At 41.9% G+C, this 18,409-nt stretch overlaps 1 protein-coding gene across 2 annotated transcripts in view; it reads left to right on the top strand.

The window, feature by feature from the left end:
- The window catches only part of UNC13C (unc-13 homolog C), a 457,400-nt gene that overhangs the window by 157,812 nt on the left and 281,179 nt on the right, over positions 1-18,409 (top strand). The window lies entirely within an intron of this gene.

The following is an 18,409-nucleotide window of genomic DNA, read 5'->3' as shown; positions in this document are numbered from 1 at the left end:
TCAAATAACTATGTATAAATACATGAGGGGACAATACAAGGACCTCTCCCATGATCTGTTTATACCCAGGACTGCGACGGTAACAAGAGGGCATCCGCTACGTCTAGAGGAAAGAAGGTTTCATCACCAACATAGAAAGGGATTCTTTATTGTAAGAGCAGTGAGACTGTGGAACTCTCTGCCTGAGGATGTGGTGATGGCAAAATCCATAGAGGAGTTTAAAAGGAGACTTGATGTCTTTCTGGAGAGGAAGGATATTATAGGATATAAATCTTAGGTAATTGTTAATCCGGGTATACAAGCAGGTAGGAACTATTAGGGTTTGATCCAGGGAATAGTCTGATTGCCATTAGGGAGTCGGGAAGGAATTTTTTCCCCAAAAGGGCTATTTGGCTTCTGCTCTTGGGGTTTTTTGCCTTCCTCTGGATCAACAAAACAGGAGGATAAACAGGCTGAACTAGATGGACATTGTCTTCATTCGGCCTTACAAACTTTGTTACTATATTACATTGCGAATAGCACTCTTTCTCGCCATTATATGACTTGCATCCTGCAATTTTCTCCATTTTCCTAGCTGCAAGGCGTCTATCTGATTCCCAATCCTCCCAAGACTTTTCAGAGGAGCTGCTGCTGTGCTGTGTTCTATAGACTGTATACAGAAAACCACTGAGATTTTGCTCTGTTACTGTCTGTAACACACAGAGATAATCTGATAGCAAGCTTTAGAAGTGTAGATGTGTATAAGCAGCAGCAGATATTTTAGAATTAGCTCCCGCATTCATGTGTGTCTCTCCCCTCCCTCAGCTCTGCATACAGTTCAATGAGTAGGATGACTCATTCCCCAAGATCTGTGAGAGCAGACTATGAGCAGCAAAGTAGAGGGAAGGCAGACAGCACTTTAGGCCTAGTGCGGAATTCCGCAGCGGAGTTTGTCACGCCCCCCCCCCCCAGAGACCCCATACTCGCTTCCAGATCCGCTGCCTGCTGTACAGAGCTTCCATTCATTTCAAAGGGGCTGCTGACACAATGCCGAAAATGCAGCGCTTTGACAGAGATGTATGTTCTATCTTTGGGGGGTTTTATCCGTGCGTCGCCCATTGAAATGAATGGGCAGCGGTTTCAACGCCGCTGAAAACGTGGCACAACTAGATACTGTGTTTTGGGCAGCGCTAGCTGCACGACCTAAAAAAAAAGTGATTCTCGCCTGGCAGGTGTCATCGGGTTCCCCCGGTGTCGCTGTGCAGGCTCCAGTCCACTTGTCACGCCGACAGAGCATCTTCTGCTAGAGACGGAGACTGAATTCCCCACCTCCAACTAGAGATTGCTCTGATTGGCTGAATCGGATGTGAGTGAAAGCCCTCTCTGCCTATTACAGCCATCGCTGGATGCTCCAATGAATGGCTGTGATTGGAGCATCCAGCACTGACTGTGATTGGCTAAGCGGGCTGTCACTCAGCGTCACTCAGCCAATCAGAGCAATCTCTTGCTGGAGGCGGGGATTTCTAATCTCTGTCACTAACAAAAGATCCCCTGCCAACTTGACAAGTGCAGGAAAGGCTGCACGCAGGTCTGAGAACCACGATGACACCTTCCAGGTGAGTATGGATTTTTTTTTCAACATCCCTGGCTGCGTTTTCAGCTGTGCTGAAAACACAGCCAAAACACTGGCATAAAGTATGCCAGCGCTGCTGAAACCAGGCTGAATCTGCAGTAAACGCAGTGTTGAAAAACTGTTACCATGCAGGGCGGCGCTGGTCCCCACGGCCGGCGCGCGGCGCTCCGATGTCGGCTCCGGCGTCCCAGAGCTCTGCTGTCAGGGCTCTCCCGGCGGCGTGGAGCAGCCAGCGTGCAGCGGCGTGGAGCAGCCAGCGTGCAGTGGCGTGGGCGTGTCTGCCCGTAGGGTGCCGCCCGCTCTCCACCTTCCTTATGCAACAGTGGGAGAGTCGGCTCCTCCCACTCTCCGCCCCTGGGCGGAGGCTTTTAGTTAAAAGGCTGGCAGTGACCTGAGCTCACTGCCAGTTATTGGTTCTGCATGCACCTAGCCAGTCTGTCTGCGGTTCTCCTCAGCCAGTCCCTAGTTGCCGGTCAGCTCCCTCTGGTTCCCTATTACTCTGTCTGTTTTTGTTGGTTCTGTTTGCCTCTAATCTAGTCTGGCCCAGTCAGCACTAGTTGCTATCCAGCACCCTGCCAGTTTGCCTGTGAGTTCCATCTCCAGTCTTGTCAGTTTTGTTGGTCTGATTCATCTGCCTCCTCTGTCGGCACTCTGTTCCCCCCATTAGGTAGTTTCCTTCTTGTCAGTCGCCAGGTCCCTAGCCAGGGCAGGGACCGCCGTCCAGTTGTCCGCCTGGGGTTAGCCAGGGCCGAGGCAAGTAGGCAGGGACAGTGGGGTGCGGGAAGATCAGGGCACCCCACTTGGCGCTCGGGGGGCAGAGTGCCGTAACAAAAACGCTGCGTTTCTGCAAACACCCTGTGTGAGGGAGGCCTAACAATCACATTAAATTGGAATAGCCTTTACAAAAATGTCACTTTCTTATTGCAGATTTTTAATTCACGTCTCATGTAACTATATTTGACACAGAACTCAGTCACCTTAGTGACCTAATTAATTTTACCCTTAAGAACCAGTAAATTGTTTCCCCTTTTGTGTTCCAGTGGTCATAACATTTTACTTTTTTCATAGATGTAGCTGTCGGAGGCCTTATATCTGATAGTTCATTAAAGTGGGTGAAATGAAAAATCCAGATGATTTTGCTCAGTAAACTTATTTTCTGAGCCTTTCATTCAGGTTGTATTCACATGGGCGGTTTTCTTGTGCCAGTTCTGTCTGATCCAGAGATGGGCAGAACTCTCAAGGGGAAAAGAACCCATTCATTTAAATTGGTTAATTCACACAAATGATGTTTGTGAGTCTTTTTCAAGAATTGCTAATTTTCTATGAAAGCAGTAGAAAAAATATCGCAATTGCATGTGATTTTCATGCGAGTGTGATGCATTTTTAATGCAGGTTACTATGGGGAGCACTAGGAAGTGCAAAGCAAATAAAAAATATGATTTAAAAAAGCATTAAAAATGTAACATTTTTTAACTGACCAAAAATCACACTTGCCTGTATGAATATAGCCTAAGTATATGATGCAGGCTGGATTTTTATTGGAATGATGGGGGGGGGGGGGTAGATTGGCACTGGGGCTCAGCATTCGCTCTCCTGATCCAGTATGGATATTTTTCCCCTGCTTCCCCCTTCAGTTCAGTCAAGGCCACTGCACTCGGTATATACACAACGCCAGAACAACATGTAAAAAAAAGTGTGAAGGGACCTGAAGACTTTGTTGTCCCACTATAGCTTAATTATTGAAAATTGAACTTAAAGGGGTTGTCCCGCGCCGAAACTGGTTTTTTTTTTTTTCAACACCCCCCCCCCCCCCCCCCCCCCGTTCGGCGCGAGACAACCCCGATGCAGGGACCTAAAGAAAGCTTACCGGAGCGCTTACCTTAATCCCCGCGCTCCGGTGACTTCTATACTTACCGGTGAAGATGGCCGCCGGGAACCTCTTCCTCCGTGGACCGCAGCTCTTCTGTGCGGTCCATTGCCGATTCCAGCCTCCTGATTGGCTGGAATCGGCACGTGACGGGGCGGAGCTACACGGAGCCCCATAGAGAACAGGAGAAGACCTGGACTGCGCAAGCGCGGCTAATTTGGCCATCGGAGGGCGAAAATTAGTCGGCACCATGGAGACGAGGACGCCAGCAACGGAGCAGGTAAGTATAAAACTTTTTATAACTTCTGTATGGCTCATAATTAATGCACGATGTATATTACAAAGTGCATTATTATGGCCATACAGAAGTGTATAGACCCACTTGCTGCCGCGGGACAACCCCTTTAAGCTTTTAATAGTCGAGTGGATACAGAGTTGATTAAATGATAAGTAATAGAGTTTTGTTGTTAACAGAGTGCATTGTGACCAGTGTATACGTTACAAATGGTACCCACAAGGGTTGTCATTAGTCCTATTCTTTTTAATATGTTTGTAAGTGACATAGAATAAAATTTAATAGGTAAGATTTGTCTGTATGCTGATGACACAAAAGTGTGGAAAAGGCAAAAGACAGACGAGATAAGAGAGAACTCTGGTCATGGCTGTTAACCCTTTAAATACTGCTGTCAGTTCTGATAGCAAGATTTAAGTGCCCTGATTGGAACTTGGATGTCCCAAGTGGCCTCACCACTAAAAAATATTTCGGTGTTGCCTGGGGACTTCTGCAAGTCCCTAGAGCTGCCATGATAGTTTGCCTATTAAAGATGTGCTTTTAATAGGAAACCTGTTAAAATCTCATATAATGCAATAACATAGTATTGCATTATACTGTATAAGCGATCAAATGATAACCGGTTCAAATCCCGTATAAGGATTAATTTAAAAAATATATATATAAAATTATAATAAAAATAAAAAATATAAAAAGTGAAATAAAAACCTTTTCTTAATCATTGCATCTAAAAAATAATCTTAAAATTTCTGTTGTTGCATCTGTAAAGGTTCATTTTTTAAAAATATCACATTATTAACCCTGCATCATTAACTGCATCAAAAAAATATACGCAATGGCAGAATTGTGTGTGTGTGGGGGGGGGGGGGTTAGCCATTCAAGCTCTGAGAAAAAAAAATTGAATAGAAAGCTGTCAAAAAGTATTATGTCCCCCAAAATGGTACAGATCACCCCGCAAAAAACCTACCATCTTACTCGTCCCACAAAAAACAAATGCTTGTGTAGACCTGAAAAACCAAAAAGTTATGATTTTTTTTTAAAGTGAGGATGTTGAATGTAACGCAGGTGCATCAATGACCCTTGGTCATGAAGAAGTGTAGAAGGAAGCAGCATCCACAGCAAGAGATTAAAAATTAAAAAGACACTTTATTCCATCATGTTCCATACATAAAGCAGACATCAGCAACGTTTCGATCCTCGCAGGGATCTTTATCTGCTTTATGTATGGACCATGATGGAATGAAGTGTCTTTTTACTCTTGCTCTGGATGCTGCCTCCTTCTACACTTCTTGCTGGATATATCGTGGGTTTGGATCCCACCCAAGGTGAGGCGTGGCATCCTTGAAAGTGTATACGAGTTGCTCGGCTTTCTTGTAGCCTATTAATTGAGTGCTGCTGTGGACATTTTTGTGTGGATGACCCTTGGTCATGAAATGATTAAGCCATTAATAAGTTAATAAAGCCCACTATAAAGATACATAGATAGAATTACTGATTCTTCAACGGCAGCGTCTCGACAGGAGATTTGTTTGCTGTTTCTTTTAGCTTTTAGATCAAATCTAACCTGTGCAGTTTTCAAAGGTATTTGAGAATATATAACACAATTGCTAGCTTTGACCTTTACTGGCCATCTCAGCCAGTATTAAAGCATGTAAGCCGTGTAAATGAAGTATAGCTTCATGATATTGTGTTTTTCCCTTCTATTTTGCATATAATTGTACATTGGGAAACTGTATTATGAATTACAAAAAGGAGTCAGTCACGCTATGTGGAAGGTGATGTTTCAATCCTTCAGTTACCTAGTGTATCAGACACTGTAACAATAAAACCACGTATTTTATTGAAAAACATCGAGTATATTTAACTAGTAATTGCACCATAAATAAGGAAGTCAAGGAACATCTAGTGTCTAATTTATATTTAATGAAATAAAAGTGTGAAATGAATAGTTCCGTCTAGTTTCACAGCATTCTCCTATGGAGTAATATCATTAGAAGCTCTGCTCACAGCGCTGACATTTTACTAGATTGCAGCATCTTCCAGTTTAAGTTGTATAATAAATTAAACCAAGCAATAACTAAGTGAAAAATAAAATGATGGGAAAGATGGCATAGACGGGGCTTGTTCTTGTCTGTGATAAATGGAAGAAGAAACATTAGAATTGCAAATTGCATACATCCAGATTTCTGAAAGTGACAGAAAGCATTAAACTTTTTAAGTTACAATAACAAATCAGTTTAATGTGTATTACTCAGAAAACCGCTTATCATGTGTCTTATTTAGGGAACATCAAAGTGAGATAACTTTTAAAAGGACTTGTTTTATTTATAAAGTCAGACACAAGCCTGGTGAGCCCCATCTTTTAAGGGAGCCATGCCTGTATACAGTCTAGTGAATGGATATGGCATAATTTGACTGTCCAAAGTAATAAAACCCAGAAGTAAACCTCAGACACTCTACAGAGCAATATGCAGAAATCTGTATAATGGCACATGGAGTTCCTTTGGCCTCTTACTACAGAGCAGTAGGTACTCCCTGTTATGCCATATGGTCCTTTATACCATATTACAGGGTTATTCAAGGACAATAGATCTGTTACTTGGCATCTGATGAAGCATGTCACACTTGTTTTTATTAGATTCATACAGAATGCAAATTCGTCTACCGTATATACTCGAGCATAAGCCGACCCGAGTATAAGCTGAATTCAAACAAAAAGTTAAGTATCCCAGCAGCACTAACACCTTAAAGGGGTTGTCCCGTGACAGCAAGTGGGGTTATGCACTTCTGTATGGCCATATTAATGCACTTTGTAATATACATTGTGCATTAAATATTGGCCATACAGAAGTTATACACTTACCCCCTCTGGTGCTGGCATCCCCGTCTCCATGGCGACAATGAAGCCTCTTCTCTGGCCGCACGAACAGTCCCGCTTGCGCACTGAAGGATTCCTCTTCTGTCTCCCTCCGGGCTCACGAGCTGCGTCCTGGCTCCTCCCTCTTCTCCGCTTCATCGTAGCTCCGCCTCCATCACGTGGTGCCGATCAGCCAATGAGGTGGCTGTAATCGGCAGTGGAAGCAAGACTGGAGAAGAAAATCCACGGTGCACCATGGGAGAAGACCCGCGGTGCACCGTGGGAGAAGACCAGCGGCGCCATCTTTGAAAGAAGAAAAGAAGAATCTTCAAAGATCCAGAACGGGGATTCAGGTAAGCGAATTTTTTTTTTTTAAATAACAAAGGGATTCTTTTTAACTGTGCGCAATGTGGGGGTATGTTTAAAAATTTTTTTTTTATTTCAGCGCGGGACAACCCCTTTAACTCAGTAAGGGGGGGGGGGGGGTTGTAGAGAAGAATATGCAAAGCCAACTAGGGAGTTGGGAAGCTTTAACTCCTAAGTTGTGGTAGAATATAAAATGTGGTGTGGCAGCATAAATGGTGATAGAGATTCCTTAAAACAAAAAAGCTTTATTGTTCCATAGTCAAATATAGTCATCCGGAGCATGGACCTGCTGTTCTGTGCCGTCAGATAGCGGCTTGAAAAAGACCTGGAAGGTTGAAACATTGCCTATATATTTGACTGTGGAACAATAAAGCTTTTTTTGTTTTAAGGAATCTCTATCACTGAGTATAAGTCGAGGCACCTAATTTTACCACAAAAAAACTGGGAACGTTAGGTGCCTCGAGTATAAGCCTAGCTAGACTAGGTAGAAAAAAGAAGAAAAAAAAAGCAATACTCACCTCGCAGCCGGCGTCTGTGCCCCCCACGTGATGGTCTCCCCGGTGGTGCAGCAAGCTGCTCTGTAATCCTCCCCGCAGTCATCTCTCTCTCTGCTAAGTGAATTCCCCCGCCATCAGCAAGTAAGCGCTGTGATTGGATTAAGCACCAGCCAATCACAGCCGGCGCTCGATTAACCAATCATAGCCATTTAGTGATGTCATTCACCGAAGGGCTGTGAATGATCGAGCGCCGACTGTGATTGGCTGGAGCTCAATCCAATCACAGCACTTACTTGCTGATGGCGGGGTAATTCAAAGCCCCATTTAGCAGAGAGAGATGACAGTGGGAAGGATTACAGAGAAGCTTGCCGCACAGCTGTGGAGACCATCGCGGCTGCCGACTGCGAAGTGAGTATTGCCTTTTTTTGCCATTTAGAGGTATACGGATGTACAGTAGGTTCTCGTAGACCTTTGTGAGTGCCATATAATGGCTCCATAGTGCTTGCTGGTTGTGTGAAACTGTAATATGGCCATGTATGTGAGCCCTGTCTTTTATCCTAATACACTATCCAGACATAGGATGTAAAAATAACCGTATGTCAGGTGAATGGGGATTTTTTCTTTTATAACATGTTCTGTATGAAATATCCAGTCAATCATTATGTTTTTTAATTTCAAGGATAATCTGATCATTTAATATAAATGAATTCCCTTGTACAGCCATGCAGAGATAAAACTAGTAATGAATGATAAAAGGTACATAAATAATATTTGATACTGCAGAGAATACTCTAGGAAGCCTGAAACATATATTGATAGCTTATAGATATTAGATTCATTCTCAAAGTTGGTTGTTTAACAAGCATGAGTGTTTAATGGTGTTCACCCTGAATGTGTAGTGTCATTTTTTAGATTGTGCTACCACAGCTTTATGTGAAGTATTAGAGAACTGGCCAAGCATGTGAAGATGTGTGTTCTGAGCAGTGTTTCCAAATTAGTATGGATGAATCGCTAAACCACAATTTTCATGGATGAGATGTCATGGCTGAAATAGTAACATGTAGTAAAATATATATTTTATATCATTATAATTAAACAAGAATTTCAGAACTTATTCAGATTGGAGTAAATTTGCAGGATTTGAATATTGGCATTGACTAGTTCCAAACTTACAGAATTCAATTAATTTAATGTACACACATGCATACATAAACTATGTGCACCAAATGTACTTTTGGAGAAACAGAACTAAAACTTAAAGCAAGTATGAGGTCTCAATGATACACAGTTAAAGTAAAAATAACTGATTTGGCGGTGTCCAAGCATTATTGTAGCCAACATATGAGGGCTGTTATAGCAAAAGACAATTTCAAGTTCAAAAGAAAAAGAAGAGTGTGGGAGTACTGTACAGGTTCATCAGAACTGTTGATATTCTGAACACAGGATTAATCTGTTTCAAGGATTTATGACTTGCTACAACATTTAAACAATCTGATCTATAAAGGAGGAAGCGCTGCCCCATTACACAGTGCAGCAAGATACAGTGGACTGTGCAACAGAAGCTATGGAGAAATGTACCTTTGAGAAGGTCCTGAAACATACTAGATACTGCAGTGGGAGGCACCCAGAAAGGTCCTGAAAACTACTAGGCACCCTGAGGACAGAAATGTGAGCTGTGTCATGACTGGGGAAGAACACAGGCATATGGAGAGGATGCAGTGTGTGAAGCAGGTGCTGCTGGGTGAGAATCAGCAGACATTGAGGGAGCACTGTAGGAAGCAGCGTGTCATGGTCCAGTGCTTTTGAACAAGACAGAGGAGGTAAGCAGGACTGAAGAGCTGCTGGAGCTCTGAAGAAACACAGGGACTTCCCAGGGTGCTGTAGATAACTGCCTGCTTCTGCTCCTGCGACAGAGTGTTCAGTGCACGCTTGTGATAGAGACAGACTTACACCACGCAATGAATTGTTCAAGCTATTTATGAGGGAATTGAGGACCACATTGATATCAGATTGTGAGGTCAGCCTCAATAAAAGCCCAACGTGTTTGCACATATAGTGACTGAGAGACTATGCAGGCCTGCTAGTCACATAGCACTATTCTGTGGGATGCAACGAAACTAAAGGACTGGTACATTACTGAAAACAAGCCTGAGATTTTCAAGGAAATTGTTTTAAGTATTTACAAATTCTCCAGTAGTGTCTAGTTCTTTGAATAACTAAAGACTGTGTGTGTCAAGCTGTGATTACTTGTTTACCGTTTGCTATTGAAGTTCTATTTCTGATATGCATTACTGCTGCTGCTATTATAATCAATTGTTATTCTATAGACTGCATATAATATTTATCATTACAATCCTAGTTAGCTATAGTGAGGTTTGTTTAATTGTTCTGTAAAATATCCCTATTTTTTTAACGCAATAAGGACCAAGCACAGTAAATTTATGGTGCTTGGTCATGGGCTTTAATCTCAGCCAATAGTAAAAAAAAAAACGACTGGGGATTAAAGCCCCTTCTTCTGCAATTAGTCAGAAGCAGGTCGGGTTGTCAGCTGTTACTTACAGCTAATAACCCGGAGGAAGAGGGAGAAGTGTTTTTTAATCCCTTCTTCCTCCTTTTTTCTTTACTACACAGCGCTCAGTGATTGGTATGTACTAAAGAGTGAGTGTGTAAGTGTTTCTTCCACTATGGGAGCCGTCAGTCATGTGACCACTGAGTTCCGTTGGCACAGCAGAGCTACAGGGTCCTAGCAGACCCTGATCAGCTCTGGGTCTGCTAGGACCCTGTAGGGTTGTTTTCCCTGTAACTGGGGCTCCTATGGATGCCTCAGCTACAGTAAAAAAAATGTCAAATTAAAATAAACATGTGACTGTCCCCCAGAGGTCTTATATGACGTTATGGGGAACATAGATAGTAAGAAAAATAATTGCAGAAATAAGTAAAACAAAATTACTGAATAAAAAGAAATATATACATAAAAAAGAAAATAACCCAAAGCCGACTTGAATTCAATGAATGGCCGAGCGCTGCCTGTGATTGGCTGAGCACTGTGACCAATCACAGGCAGCGCCCAACTGTTATTCAATGAATGGCTGACCGCTGCCTGTGATTGGCTGGGTGCTCAGCCAATCAGATGCAGCCCTTTCAGCAGGTGGAGGGTTTAAATCCCCGCCTGCTGAAAGAACTTCATTACAGTGACCGGACCCAAGTGGCTAGACGTGCCTGAACCCTGGCAGCAGCAGAGAGATGAGTATATATATATTTTTTTATTCATTACACCAGATAGGAATGATTTTTCAGGGAAGGGCTTATATTTAAAGCCCTTCTTCAAAAAGCACTGCAGGGGTTGCCAGCAGACCATTGCTTTCAATAGGGCCACTGGCAGCAGCCACAGCCCTATTGAAAGCAATGCTGCACGGACCTGCATTCACACGTGTTTGTGCATGTACTTGGGCACTCCGGTTTTGCACGCACCAGCACACGCTCGTGTGAATGCACCCTTAGGCTGTTTTCACACAAGAGAGGGTGATTTTTGGCCAGTGAATAATTGAGTGTTTTTCATACACTTGAAAAATACACGTTTTTGTCTACTTTGTACTTCCTGGTCCTTTTTTTCATGTTATGCTCATAGTAACCTACATTATAAATGCATCACACTCACATGAAAATTGCATGAATTTCAATGCGTATTTTTAACACAACAATAGAAAATAATGGGCGACTTGAAAAAAAATCACAAAAAATAGGACATGCAACGATTTTTTCAAGGCCCCCTGTCCACGGGCGTTGTGAAGTCCCGCGGCAGATCTCCGCCACGGGAGCTGGAGTCGCCGCTGAATCTCCGCTGGTCAGCCCTATCTCATAGATAGGCTGGCCGCGGAGAATCGGGGCAATTCGAATTGCCGGCCGTGAGCGGAGAATCGCAATGATTCTCCGCTCGTGGACAGGGGCCGGCGCTTCCCATAGCAGTGCACAGGGAGCCTATCTCGGACTATTGGTCCAAGAGAAAAATCGCTAGTGTGAATTTTTTTTTCAAATTAATTGATTCTTTTCTTAATGAAAGTTCTGTCCATCAAACAGAACTTGCATGAGCAAATCACCTGTGTGAATACAGTCTAAAAGAAAAGCTCAAGCATAGATGTAACGACATGGAACAGAATACTCTAAATTCTATGCCACTTGGGCCATGTGGATAGAGTTTTGTGACTCTTCCTCTTTCATATCTTGGCTGAGAAGGGGAACAACACAATGAGAGACCCCAAGTGATCGAATACAGAAATTTGGAGAAACCCTACGATTAATTTTCCTAACCCCTTGAACTGTCCCCTCTTCGTGCTTTCTCCTCTCTTACTTTCTTTGGTTTACTTACCAAAACTTTGCAAATATAAGGATATATAGAACTGGACTAAATGGGAAAAGAAGGAAGGGGGTAACGCTTAATAGGCCTTCAATGGGGGTTTTCATGGTCAGACGATCATCAGGGGGACCCACTAGGGAAGAAATCATTGGGCGAGACATAGAAAATGTTCAAATGTTTATTTGTTTAATATACAAGCAAAGGAAAGGATGGACGAAGACATCAAATTTAGCAATGTCAATACGTCTGTGGAAATGTCTCTGCATCATAAGCTGTTCAATAGTTAATGTCCTATTTTCAATTGTGGAAAATAATTTACTTATGAAAGTTCAATAAAATCAGCAAACTACGTTTAATGAACAAAACCATCTCTTCCGGAATTTTCATTTCACCCAGATTAATCAGCTGGGTGAAATGTGAACTCCACCCAGTACTTTCTCTGTTGGTGGGCTTACACTAACTTCAGAAAAGCTGAAATGCAAATGCAGGTGTGAAGCCAGCTTTAGGCTAGTTTCACACAGGTGATCGCAATTTTGCTGCAAAAAAATCATAGCAAAATCGCATCTTTGTTCCCGCAATTTTTCGGGCATCAGCAATGCTTTTTTTTAAGGATAATCTTGCATCGCATTGCAGCCGCCCGCGATAAAAACCCACGCTTTTTTATCGCAAAGGTTAATAGGACTTTCTAATGTTAACATCGCAACACAAGTTTGTTGCGTTGCAATGGGATGAAAAGGAGGCTCCATAAGGAAAAATGGGAAATAAAAAAAGGGTATATCGCAGAAAGATAGAGCATGTCACTATTTTTTGTTCTCTCAATATCGCATAAGTGAAAGCATCGCAAATGGGAAGGAAACCATTGAAATTCATTGGTTTCATAATCTGTTTTTTCTTGCCCATGTGAAACCACCCTTAATGACAAATTCATTCTGCTATATATATAAAGGACGCCCATGTATGCCGTGGCTGATTTGCTGTAACCACATGCGGATCACCGCTGGGATGTACCCGGACTTGCTGTTGTCACAATCTGTAAGTCCAGGTGCTACTCAACAATTATCGTTGCTCTGCATATGTTTACAGTGGTTCAACCACAGCATGTCCGGGCACCTAAAAGGGACATGCAGGTGTAACAAGCAGTCTGTTCAGTCACACGACCACTTGGCAGAGTTTCTAATTGTACAGTATAGATTCTAACTCATCGTGTTAATGTTCAGGGTATAGCACACTTATTTATTTTAAGTTTATAAAACTTTTGAAGCAGAGAACTTCAGGATTTTTTTAACCCTTTCCAATCCACTGTCTGACGTCTGAAGACATTATGATTTAAGGCTGTACAGCTCCAATGTTGGAAGACGTCCGTCGGGGTTCTCTTACTGTATATTGCCAGCCTATCTGCTGTCGGAGCCTATCCAATGTGTCACCTGATGCAGTACTGGCCTTAGCCAGCAGATAGCGCCATTGTGTAACGGCAGAAAAAGAGTAAGCCCCCTAGGAAAACCGGGATACAAATTGGATTGGAAAGGGTTAATCATATTTCTCTACCTGTTTAATAATCTTGTAAGTTATCATGGTGATTGTTTTGTATGAATGTGATTGATTTCTAGCCTAGTTATGTATTTAAAGCGAACCTGTCATTAGCTTTTATGTTGTTAACCCTCATGTGGTACCATGGGGCCTTGTTTATTGGAGCCCTGGTACCACGCGAGGATTATACCGCAGACATGGGAGAATACGACTTTTGAACAGCATTACAAACTTCCTTGGCAGATTCACATTATTGAAGAAAAGGACATTTATTAAGGGCTGCACCGTATGTAAATAAGGTACCTGGAGCTATTGGGTCTGTTTGCAGCGCTATGGTGGCATGGCTTGTAATCATACACATCACTGTGTAAATGACTTTTCTGCCTTGCCAACTGATTTAGCTGCTGAAATCCCATGCAACCATGCGCAGTGAGCAAAGGTGTGTATAAATATAGCTTTTGGCTTCATGAGCTCACTGTGCATGCCTACTGCTGACGTCAGATGTCAGGGGAGATGTCAATTACACAGTAATTGATCTGATTGCTGAATTGGTGAATCTGCACCATTGCTACACCACCTCCAGGACTCCAAATTCCCATATTTGCATACAATACATGTCCTTTTTAAACTTTTTTTATGCAAACCTGACGAAGGGCAGAGTTGGAATATTATTTAAGAATCTTATTCATGATACCCTTGGTTTAATAATGCAAAAGCCAATTACTGTTTTTTTTCCCCAAGTGCTTGCTTCACATTTTAAACATATGGCAAGCTACATGACACTAATATTTGTGTCTATTTCTATTAGGCCTCATTTAAAGGGGTATTCTAGCGATTAAAAGTGAAAGTGATATGCTTCATAATGCGATTACATGTAATTTTGTGATTTAATGTTTTACTTTGTTTACTTTACTTGTGATCCCCCCTCTGCTAAGTTCCCCATTGGTATCCAATGGCTATGTCCTGTATGCTCCACTGTCTTACTAGTCAGGCATGCTCAGTGCCTTTAAATTCTATAACAACAACACAGTTTGTACAGTTGTGACAGTGCACTCCTCAGTAACTGGCAGTGAGGCATTGTGGGAGATGTAGTTTTTGCACTCCCCGGTAGCCAATTTAAATAACAATGTGGATATCTGAAGCTGCCTGTAAAGTAGTGGTGGCACACGGCAGCAAAAAAAGGTACTGAAATTTAATTTGATGATTTAGATGGGGGTTTGGAATAATGACAATAAGTGGAAATGTTGAAAACTTCACCCAGTCTCCGGAATACCCCTTTAAACTGCCACAATTTAGCTTCTGTACTATGGTTGCAAAAACATGGACCCTCTATAGCGATCTAAATTTGGGCGCTTGAACCATTGAGGACCTGGGTCCTGTAGAACTGAAAAAGCATCCACATTATGTCTGGACAAGGCCTAAGGTCTTGTGTATATACACCATTTTTGCAGAGGTTTTGGCACAGTTTTTCTGCATTAAAAAGATTTACAAAATAGTAGTTATAGACACTGCCTTGTATTTAGCTGAGTTGTCCTTATCTCTTAATGTGATGCAAGTTAACCCTTTCCAATCCACTGTCTGATGTCTAAAGACACTCTAATTGAAGGCTGTACAGCTCTGATGTCGGAAGACGTCCGGCAGGGTATTCTTACTGTACAGTACTGGCCGCTCTGTTGTCGGGGGCCTCTCCAGCATGTCCCATACAGAAGTACTGGCTCTAGCCAGCAGATGGCGCCATTCTATAATGGCAGAAAGAGGAAACCCCCTAGGAAACCCTGAATCCAAAATTGGATTGCAAAGAGTTAAAATCTGGAATAAAACCTCCTACAGTCAGATCGCCCTGTCATGTTTTGTGAAGTTACAACCCAAACACAATATAGTTTTTTTTTTTTCTGATTCATTACACTAGTCATGCCCATGGAAGCTAACAACTCATCCACTCAGCAAAGCCCTGTATGGTACATGGACAGTGTATAGAGTTGCTTCAATGTATCTTGTCCTGTAAAACTTCTTCCTTTCTGTTGCCATATTTCTTTGCTTATTACCTAGTTTGCTAACCTGTTGCTTCATCCCCTTAGGGCTCCAAATTGTAGGGAGCCATAATAAAAAAAACCATACAGGTGCATGTGGCCTTACTGTGCATCCATATGTTTGTGTAGAAATCCAAAAGACAATTGTGACAATCTCCATTAGATGCTATATTGCTGAAGCTTTCTCTCCCCTATAACTGTTTCTTTTAGGGGAGAGTACCTGCGATATATGATGCCTGACAAGTCATCTCAGCAAAAGTAGTTCCTGTGCTTTTACACAGGTACAAGCACTGCTAATGAATGGAGGCACAGTGGTTTGGGGATCTTTGCGGCCTCCCCGCCTCCATTCACAATAAGCAGGCTGTTGTTTATAGGTGAATGACTGCTTGTTTAGACGGGCGGATCCATTGTTTACTTTTCTGCATGTGGCAAATGAACAACAAACGAGAAGCAAGCAAATTCTCATTCGTCGTTCAGTCGGGACCCGCATTTACAATGAATGATAATCATTCTGATTCCCGCTGGATGCAGGAATCTGAAGGAATGATTGGCCCGTGTAAAAGGGTCCTTAGTCTCATAGTTCCAGTCCATTGTGTTGTAAACCAGTTAGTGCTTTGCAGTCTTAGTTGTGGTGACCTCTATGGCATAGGCTATTCACTTCCCTGCCACTACGGAAATCAAAATCAAAAGTCCAGCTCTGTGGCTTCTCATAAGCCTAGTTTAGGGCACATTCTCCCATATGTGAGGTATTGTTTTTGTTGTAATGGTCTAACTATGACCTATCTGTGTCTTTGATTTCTTTTTATCCACAGTAGCTATTGAAATATAATTGTGGCATCATTGTTTTTAGATGTTTATTTAATACTCTTAGGAAAACTGTGATGAAATCTGTGTTGCTGCCTTTAAAATATGACATTCAGGGCTTGGAATAACTTTCCTTGTGCTTTTTACTAAACTTTGGGCAATAGAATGTTTTTATGGAATGCGATTAATGGTAATAATGATCATGTGCGCTAGAAAATATATTTCTCCCAATGGGAACTCTGTTAATTTACATACAAATTAAAAATGAAATTAACTTTAAAGGAGTACGAAATAATGCAGAAAAGCAATATCATTGCAGTACAACACAATAAATAAAATTAATTTGGTCCAATAATGAGTTGAAAAGGTTACATTGCATTCAAAAGGAAGGCTTAGTACATTTTTAAGGGCATATAGTAAGGTAGAAAATTCTGTATTGAAGATGTTATAGTGCAGACTGCCTTACACCAATATTGAATACACAATGGCTTAAATAACAATCTCCCAATATATATTGAACACTAGAAATGCCTCCTAAAATCAAACAATAAACTGAAACATTTCCGAAAGAACCCGAAACAGATTGCACAAGTTACTTATAGAACCCCCTCATCCCCAGGATGATCCTCTGGCTGTTAAATCTCTATCAGAGATGAGCGAGCAAACTCGCTAAGGCAAACTACTCGAGCGAGTAGTGCTTTATGCGAGTACCTGCCCGCTCATCTCAAAAGATTCGGGTGCCGACGGGGGAGAGTGGTGAGTTGCGGGAGTGAGCAGGGAGGAGCGGGGGGGGGTGGGAGCGGGGGGGGGGGGGGAAGAGTGAGAGAAAGATCTGCCCCCCCCCCGTTCCTCCCCGCTCTACTCTGCTGCTCGCCGCTGGCACTTGAATCTTTTGAGACAAGTGGGCGGGCAGGTACTCGCATAAGGCACTACTCGCTCGAGTAGTTTGCCTTAGCAAGTACACTCGCTCATCTGTAATCTCTATATAATATTGCAGGGACCTACCATAAGAACACTTACTAGAGCCGGCTTATTTCTCAGAGCGTAAAATCCAGAGTAATAGCAGTGGCCAGGACTATACAACTTTGCAGCAGTGTAGTTACGTAAGGCTAGGCTTGCACCATTTTGGGAGGATTACAATACATCTGAAACGTTCCACCAGACGTGCTCCAGAAGTATGCAATTTTGTAACATTGACTCTTGTGAAAAAACAAAACTCTGTTGTGCATACAGTTTTACTGAAAATTGTAACCATATATGTATTAACCCCCCCCCCCCCCCGGCATACATCTGGCTAATAAAAGTTTATAGGCATAAGAGAGCTTATTCACATTTGCGCTTTTGTTTTCCATTTAGCTGTTCCATCTGAGGAGCAATAAAACAGAAAACAACAGTTCCTTCTATGTTCTCATTGATTTGAATGGGAACGAAAGTACTTCAGTTCAGCTCAACTCGCCTCCATTCCATTTTATTTCCAACTTTTTTTTTGTAAATGGAAATAATACAGCCGTCAGCTGCAATATTGTTTTCTTTAAAAAATGGAAATCAAAAGGGAAGGACTCCTTTTTTTATTATTATTTCCATTCTAGTCAATGAGCATGCGCAGAAGGTTAGAAAGACACAGTAATCCAAATTGGTCCATTAAAATGGAAGCAATGAATGTAAATGGAAGCGAACAGAAATAAGCCGATAGAAACTGTCCATTTTTTTAAAGAATCCATCTATTGGAACTGTAAAAAAAATTTTTTTTAAATCCTCAGAAACTATGTTTTTTTTTTGTTTCCATTTGAATTCTGTTTTACTACTCATTCCATCTATTACAAAAAATTACTGATCCATTCAAAACTGAAATCAAAACACTGATGTAAATGAGCCCTTAGATGTGTACTGTATGTCGGAACATTTTCCAAGTGCTCACCTCCAAACTAAGCCCAATGTGAACTGATGAACCGATGGGAACCTACAGTAGCCTGAATTTATTTATTTATTTATTTTAAACACAGGAAACCCCAAAATAACTGAAATTTCACTACAGCTTGAATCTACTACATAATAGGCTCAATGCATGCTGTTGTCAATGGCACTATTATATCTCTAACTTATAGGGGGAGAGGAATGTAATTTTCTTACGTTTTTATAGTTCTATAGCATTAAATTGTTACAGCATCCTGTATAGACATGTGTCTGTTTTGGACTGGTGAAA

Source organism: Eleutherodactylus coqui, chromosome 2 (assembly GCF_035609145.1).
Source record: "Eleutherodactylus coqui strain aEleCoq1 chromosome 2, aEleCoq1.hap1, whole genome shotgun sequence".
NCBI classification, from domain to species: Eukaryota; Metazoa; Chordata; class Amphibia; order Anura; family Eleutherodactylidae; genus Eleutherodactylus; species Eleutherodactylus coqui.
Note: the sequence above shows the minus strand (reverse complement) of the source record. Positions and strands in the feature narration are given on the sequence as shown.